This window comes from Canis lupus, chromosome 5, assembly GCF_048164855.1.
Source record: "Canis lupus baileyi chromosome 5, mCanLup2.hap1, whole genome shotgun sequence".
NCBI lineage: Eukaryota > Metazoa > Chordata > Mammalia > Carnivora > Canidae > Canis > Canis lupus.
Window position 1 is genome coordinate 65,745,226 of NC_132842.1, and position 7,890 is coordinate 65,753,115.

The following is a 7,890-nucleotide window of genomic DNA, read 5'->3' on the forward strand; positions in this document are numbered from 1 at the left end:
CCCGGTGGCACAGACATTTAGCACCGCCTGTAGCCCGGGGTGTGATCCTGGAGACCTGGGATCTAGTCCCACGTCAGGCCCCTGCATGGAGCCTGCTTCTCCCTCTGCCTGTGTCTCTGCCTCCCCCCCGCCCCCCGCCTCTCTCTCTGTCTCTATGAATGAATAAATAAAATCTTTTAAATAAATAAATAATCTTTTAAAAAAATAATCTAGAAGGCTATTCCCAAATCTTAGGAGTTACCACTAAGTTGGTAGAATTTAAGTCTTATTTTCATAGCTATCTTTTTTATGACTATTTTCCAATTTTCTTTAAAAAAATTAACTACCCGTTTTATTAAGAGATACCAGGCAAAAGGATCATGAAGAAAAAACAAGAAGGGAAAACAATGTCCTGAGAGTGGAAGTTCTCCCCCAGCACCAGACTCTGGCACCACTTGTAACCAGGTGGAAATGGAAGGGTAAATTGTAACTAAAAATGCTATTATGCTAAAGCCACCAAACGTCAGCGCTGCCAGCCCCCCAGCAGGAGCTTGCAAGCCTGCCTCCATCTGGAGCACGCTCTTGTGCACAACGAGATCAGATCAAGCCTCCACATACATAGCTCTCCTGATTTACAGGAGGTTCACAGGGGTAAGGGATGTGTTACACATGATAGGAGGCTCCAGTATTAGGAAAAGGGATCTGGCTTCAAACCCCTCCCGTAGAGCAAAACAAAACAAAAACAACTCATGGCTCCAGGGAAGGAGGGAAGTAATGACCATCAGTCCTACAGAGGAAAGACGGACGACTTGAGAATGATGTCATGCGATCTCATTATAGAGACCTTACTGGGACCCACATTTTCAAAAACCAAAATAGATCTATATTTGACGTGTATGGAAGGATTGGACATTTGAACCCTGAATGGCCAGCTACAATCATAGAGAATACTACTAGGTTTCAGGTGTGGTAATAATCCAGGGGTGGGGGGGTGAGTCCTTATCTTGCAGTAATAAATGCTACAACTTGTCCAGATGAAGCAATAGGTCTGGAGGAGAGGAAGGAGGGAGGACTGGCCAAGAGTGGGAAGGTGGCAGCTAAGGGATGGGTATGTGGGGGCGGTCATGCTCTTCTGTCTTCCCTGGTATCGGGTAATCCTTCCCTAGGGAAGCTGAGACATGGGCCCTGGAGGAAGTCTGGCACCTTGTCCTGTTCAGAGTGTCGGCAATGAAGCAGGGCTGGTAAGCCTCTTCCCACAGATGGGAAATGGGCCGTGCTGGGAGGGAAGGCCACTCACCTGGGGCCTCAGGACCAGAACCTAAGGACAAAGCCAGACTCAATCCCACTCCTGACCCAACCCCCCAGACCACACAGGATGAGCTCCCAAACTGAACCCCAGGCCCTGGTGCAGGAGGCCGCAGGGTCCCAGGCTCCGCAGTCACCCCGCAGCCCCGGGGCAGAGGCACACCTCCTCCTTGGCCTCGGCCTCCACCCACCGCCCCCACAGGAGCAGAAAGGCTGCCAGTATCACCCAGGGTGCCAGGATGAACCCCTCTCCCTGCAAATTTCTCATGAGAGCCCCTCCCTGTCTCATCCTCTGACCACAAAGCAGCTTCCCAGGAGCGGAGCGCCCTCCACGCCCCAGACACTGCCTGCGCAAACCTGTGTCTGCAACGCGGGGGTGTGCACCCCTACTCATTCACCCCACACAAGGAGTCCCCAACGAGTACAAACCCTTCACTGCCCGCTCTTCGGAGTAATGCTCTAACCACAAAAATATCGCACCAACCTACAAGTCCAGCAATAGGGGACTGAGAAAATCAGCCAGAGCTGCTCGGGGACGGGGACGGAAGGCTGGGCCAGCCTGCTGTGTCTGAGAACCCCAACGACTGCGCTCACCAAGCGAGGTGGGCACCCCGGACAGATGGAACTGTCCTTAGAGGACAGTAAAGAAATGTGTCCTGTGCAATTTGTTTTCTTGTCCTTTGTTTGGGGAAGAAAAAAAGAGTCCTCCCGAAGGATACACACCCGTATGTTAATGATTGCTTGAAGAATACAGATTCTGGCTTTTGTCCTCACTTTATTGCTTGAGTTTTCTGATTTTTCAATAATAAATGTGAATTCTCTCTGTAATTAACATAAAAAATTCAAGCCGCTTAAAAGGAAGATGTGGGCTGACTGTGTCCTCCTCCTGGGAACGTCAGTGAGAGCCTTGGCGGAGGCAGAAGCAGCACGGCTGTGGGGCCTCTGGCGGTCACAACGCCACTCTGAGCCTCGGTTTCCCCATCTGCTGGGGAGGCCCGCCATCCCCGTGGAGCCGGCTCCCTCCCCTGTGAGCTGAGGACTGTAAGACACACCTGCAGAGTCAGGTAGACAATGCCTGCCCAGCCTGGGCCTCTCCCACCCACCCCGTGGACAGCCAGGCCCATCTCCGGACTTCGCCCATCGCTCTGCCTCTCGGGCACTCCTGAGCCTGCGTGTCAGAGGCCAGGCGCTGGGAGGAACAGTCCTCACGGCCACACATGCAGGAGTCCACCTGGCTCCAGGCTGACCTGCCAGTCCCTTGAATCCTTCTGACTGCTCCCCAGGAAGATGATATAACCCCTGGTTCTTCTGCAGAGGAAGAACCAGATGCTCCGAGGGGACAAGTCTTCCTATCTGCACACACAAAGCAAGTTGAAGACCGCAGCCTGGAGACCCTCCAGTCACGGGGCTCTGGGGGCAGAGGTACCAGTCAAGCATCCTGCATCCTTTTGGAAGAGCCAGGCGCCCTGCCGAGGGCTGCAGGCAGCATCGAGGGAGGCCTGGGAGCTGATGGGGCACATAGCAGGCTGGAGCCACAGAGCCTCAGGCTCCCATTCCTCCTCCCCTACGGCCCAGGCTGTCCCCTCACCCCCACCCCCCGCACCCAGTAGTTGAATATAGGCTCATTGTAGCACCCTCTGGATGGAGAAGTGGGCTGGGAGGAGACTGAAGGGGACATCATGCGGGCGGGGAGGAACCCAGCCTTGGGGCCTGGCACCCCGGGATCATGTGTGTAACAGCACTTCCCCAGGACAGCACACTCAGAGCCCCAGAGGCCAGGGGTTTGGGACACTAACCAGTGAGGCCGGTGGGCCTAGCAGGAACGTAGGCAGGGTTACAGGCCTCCTGAGTCAGCAAAGGAAACCAGAAATCTGGGTTTGTGTGCAGAATGTCACAGCTTCATATTCTGGCAATGAATCCAAAATAAATTGTAAGCAGCTCTCCTATCGGTGCTCTGGACTTACTGCTGTGTGACCCAGAGCAAACCACTTAACCTCTCTGGACTTCAAGTGTATCATCTATAAAGTGGAAAAATAACACAGGTTACTGTGACGATAAGCTACACTTTGCCCATACTAATGAGAATAAGCAGCCATGGTGAGCAGCGAATGTGCGCTGAGCGCAGGTACCGTTCTGAGTAATGTGAATTAGTGTCATTTCTTTTTTTTTTTTTTAAAGACTTATTTATTTATTCATTCAGAGAGAGCGAAGAGAGAGGCAGAGACACAGGCAGAGGGAGAAGCAGGCTCCATGCAGGGAGCCTGATGTGGGACTCGATCCCGGGTCTCCAGGATCACACCCCGGGCTGCAGGCGGCGCTAAACCGCTGCGCCACCGGGGCTGCCCAATTAGCGTCATTTCATTCTGACCGTTAGGCATTTTTTTAACTTCATATTTTGCCTATTTGTGCTGTTTTGCCTCACTTTATGATCTGTCAATATACGTCTCTCTTCAACATGTGAAAGTGGATTGCTTACCCTGTGCCCCTCTACCCCTAAATACTTCAGTGCGTGTTTCTTAAGAACAAGGACCCAGGACACGTGGGTGGCTCAGCAGTTGAGCATCTGCCTTGGCTCAGGGTGTGATCCCAGGGTTCTGGGATCGAGTCCCACATCAGGCTCCCTGCAAAGAGCCTGCTTCTCTCTCTGCCTGTGTCTCTGCCTCTCTCTGTGTGTCTCTCACGAATAAATAAAAAAAATCTTAAAAAAAAAAAAAAAAGAAGGACCCATATAACTAGCTATCAGGTCAGTTAACACGGATACAATGCTTTTATCTACAGTTCATATTCAGTTTGGTCAACTGTCCCAATAGCATCCTTCACACAATTTTTTTTTTCCAGCCTGGGTTCACATTCTGAGTTTGGTTGTCCCGTCCCCTTGGTCAACTTTAACCTGGAACCTCTCCTTGGCCTTTGAAGATAAGTATTCTTACTGTCTCCATTTCACAGATGAGAAACAAGCTCAGAGAGGGTGAAGCAGTTGCTCGAAGTCACACAGCCAGGAAATGTGGAGCAGAGACAAGCTCAAGAGGTCCCCTCCAGAGGCTGCCTTCTTGTCTACCAGGCGTAAGAGCTTGCAAATAATAGCCTTTGTTGTTAATGGCTGGAAACAGTGGCTCCCTCTGCAAACAGCCCGACTGCTCCCAGCCACCTCACTCAGCAGGTGGTCATTAACGGAAGGAGTGGCCTCCTCCTGCCAGCTCCGTACACCTGGCAATGGCCCTGGCCTGATGCCCACCACCCCACCCTGCAGGGCTCCATTTAGCCCCCTCTATAATAAGGTGGAAGACAGGGCAGTGGAAGGCTGCTGATGGGAGGGGACCCTGGCTCCCGCCTCCCTGTTTCCCCCTCTTAAAGGGACCATTCAGGCTCAAATGTTCCATGTCCCAAAGGCAGAGGAAGGCAAATGCCTCCCAAAAACAAAGCCTGAGGTCAAAAGGGCCCCCAGGCCGGGTCCCTGACCCCCAGTCCACCAGCACTAAATGAGACCCCTGAGCTCCACTGTCCAAGAGGGGACTGAGCGCTTTCTAAGACACATGATGGGGCTGCATGGGAGGGAAGGGTTTACAGGAAGAAGGAACAGCAAGCCCAAGGGCTGGGAGGTAGGAATGGAGTTCTCAGTGCAGGGAGCAGAGGACACAGGACTCGAGGGGTCGCACAGCCTGCGGTACTCAGAGAGGGGAAGGAGCCTGGGGGCGGCTCCCACACTCGGCTTCCTCAGTGAGGACCCTCAGGGATGCAGAGTCATCCACTGCTCTCTGGATCCGGAGCCCCCATCCCCAATGCCAGCGCAGGCCAGGCATCAGCACAGGGCACCACTCGCTTTGGTTCCCGACTAGGTGTGGCCCAGGGCCTGGAGGCTGCCATCATCCCCCACCCTCCGTTCCCATCCGTCTGCCAGCCAGCCGGCCCCCACCAGATGACCCTCCAGCAGCTGGTCATGAGCCACAGCTCTCCTCAGATGGGCAGTAAGAGACACACGCTGCCAACTCCTAGGAAGGTCTGCAATCCTAGAGCGATTAGGATTTTGTTTTCTGCCTGAGTTCCAGGCTGTTCTGTTGGTTTTCAGGCTAATCCATGCTGAAACATCTCAAAATCCTGGGACCTTCCCATTGGACACCCTATTAAATTCGGAAATTTACATCTGTCCCCAGACCAGATCCACAAACCCTGGTCCAAGCTTCAGAGGCTGCAGAATTCTTCTTGAAAAGCGTTCCAGGGCAGATGAAAAAGGAATAAAGTTTTGCTTTTCTTCTTTTTAGACAATTTTGAAAATACAGGAAGCATGAATAAATAAGAAAATGATCCATCATCAGACCCCGCCTCCCCAAAGATGTCCCAGTGAAGACCTCTCCTTGTCTGTCCTTCTCCAGTGTCCAACAGGACACAAACTGGCCTGCCCACCGTGTGAGGCTCTCCCTACAGAGGTGTTCGGGGTCAACATGCACCCACCTTGTCTCCCCCGAGGACGAGTGGGCCCAGGAGGACACTCAAGGCTGCAGTCGGCCGTGGAGTCAACATAAGCTCTAACCCCCTATCAGCAGTGCCTGTGTGCCCAGGTACAGAGGAAAGGGGGCCAAGAGGTGGAGGTCAGCAGCAAAGTCCCAGAGCATCCTCGGGTTAAAAGGCAGAAGCAAGAGGAAGGGAGAGAGGTGAGCAGGTGATGTGTTGTGACCTGGGGGTGCGGGGGCGTGTGGATTTAAGGAGCCCACTTGAGACACTTGAGCCTGTTGGGGTGAGGTCTGGTTCCTGATGTGCACTTGATCAGACCTGCCCAGAACCACGACACAATAAGACGAGAAGACCAGGAGGCCAGGCCCTCGTTCCAGCTCCAGGCTTAACTTGTTCAAGACCTTTGATGCCCTCAGCTTTCCCACCTGTGGATGGGGCCGGCCATTCCAGCCCTAACTCACAGGATCAGACAATACAAGGGACATGCTGCGGCTCTATAAGCCATCGGGCCTGGAAAACCAAGGATCCCACCTCTCCCTGCCCTCCTCCATAAAAGGCCCAAATGCAACCACCCTTTTTTAAGAGCATTCAAGGGCTGAGGGAAGAGACCCCACATGTGAAGATCGAGAACACTCAGCCTTGGGGGAGGCAGCTGCCCACCTCTGCTCCCCCGGCACAGCCAGCCACTCCGCTGGGACCCGCTGGCTACCCTCGAGGTCTGCCCCCTGCACTTCCAGGTCCACACCAGACAAGCTCCCCTCTACCAGGAGGGCAGCTGCCCATGTGGCAACGCAATGACTGAATAACAGAGTCCCCTCTGCCTGGTGGCCGGGGACCACCACAGTCCTGCTGGTCATTCATCACACCCCCGTTGTGAGCATCACTCTGGACCAGGTCTGCGGGGTGCCAGGACACCTGAGGCAGGTCCAGATGTGGCCGTTCTGGGCACGGCGCCCCCACCCAGGCCCACTGTGCTCCTCTTCTGAAAGGCTGCGCTAAACTCTGCTTCCAGCTTGACTCTGGGACTCGGAGGGGACCCAAGATAGAAACCAGAAGCGAAAACACCTTCAAAGGGCACTGAGGAAGGCTCCAGCACCCCTCCCCCAGCCAGGGTCAGTCACACCTCTACCCATTTCCTCCACTCACGGTGGGCCTTAGGTTTCAGGTTTCCCCCCGTGGGATCCAAGCCAGGGGCCAGCGCCTTGCCCTCCCCCCATCCCCCGCACCCTTAACAGGCGGAGGGGCCCGCTCACCCCGCAGGGGCTGTATTGGCCCCCCCAGCCCCCGGTCTGCCCTCACTCAGCCTTCTCCCCATGAGTTATTGTTACTTTAAACACACTCTACTGGCCCCCGGGCCCGGGCCTTGTCCAAGTCTGGGAAACCCAACCGCCAGGACCCTCCGGTGAGCCTGCCGGCCTCGCTCGGACCCGGCCGGCGCGGGGCAGGCGCGGGAAGCACGGGGCCGCGTCCCTCCGGCAGGCCTCAATCTTGCCATCCGGAAAGTGGGCCCGGGCCTGACCCCCGCCCGCAGGCGCTGTGTCGGCGAGGGGACTCCCGCGGCCCCCGCCGGGAAGGGGGGGCCCGGGGAGGGGGCACCCCGGGAGACCCGCCCCAAACCTCGGGGGCGCTCGCCCGCCACCCCGCCTCCGCGCCCCTCCCGGGGCCCCCGCCCCCGCCCCCGCCCCGCAGGCACCGGGTCTCCGCCTGGGTGGGGCCGGGCGGGCGCGCGGCCAGGAGCGCGCAGACCCCCGCGCGGCGCCCCCACGACGCGGGCCCCGGGACGCGAACGGCCGCGCGCCCGCCCCTCGGGGTCGCCGCGCCCCCGCCCCCCGCCCGCCCGGGCCGCCGCCGCCGCGCGCTCACCTGCAGCCGCAGCTCCCGGGTCCCGCCGCCGCCGCCGCCGCCGCCGCCTCCGCCTCCGCCGCCCGAGTGGCCGCGCCGGCCGCGGGCGGGATCCGGCGGTGCGGGCGGGGGTGGGGGCGGCGGAGCGGCCGCAGGCGCCCCCCGCTGGCCGCCGAGCCCCGAGCCCCGAGCCCCGAGCCGCGCCCCGCAGGGCCCGACCCTCCGGCCCCACGCGGGCGCCCCCGCCCCGCCCCGCCCCGCCCCGCCGCGCCGCTCGTTCCCCGGGAGTGCGCCCGCGACCACCGCCGCCCGCTC

General features: G+C 57.5%; 1 protein-coding gene across 2 annotated transcripts in view; it reads right to left on the bottom strand.

Annotated features, from left to right (window-relative positions):
• Window positions 1-7,669, bottom strand: part of ADCY7 (adenylate cyclase 7) — a 55,643-nt gene extending 47,974 nt beyond the window's left edge. Inside the window, exon 1 of one of the 2 annotated variants that reach the window (XM_072827104.1) lies at window positions 7,597-7,669. The gene's annotated coding sequence lies outside the window, so the exon portion shown is untranslated. Of the gene's footprint in view, window positions 1-3,080; window positions 3,170-7,596 lie in introns of those variants that run through there. The other variant, XM_072827106.1, reaches the window with a different exon arrangement.
• Window positions 7,670-7,890: the final 221 nt, after the last annotated feature.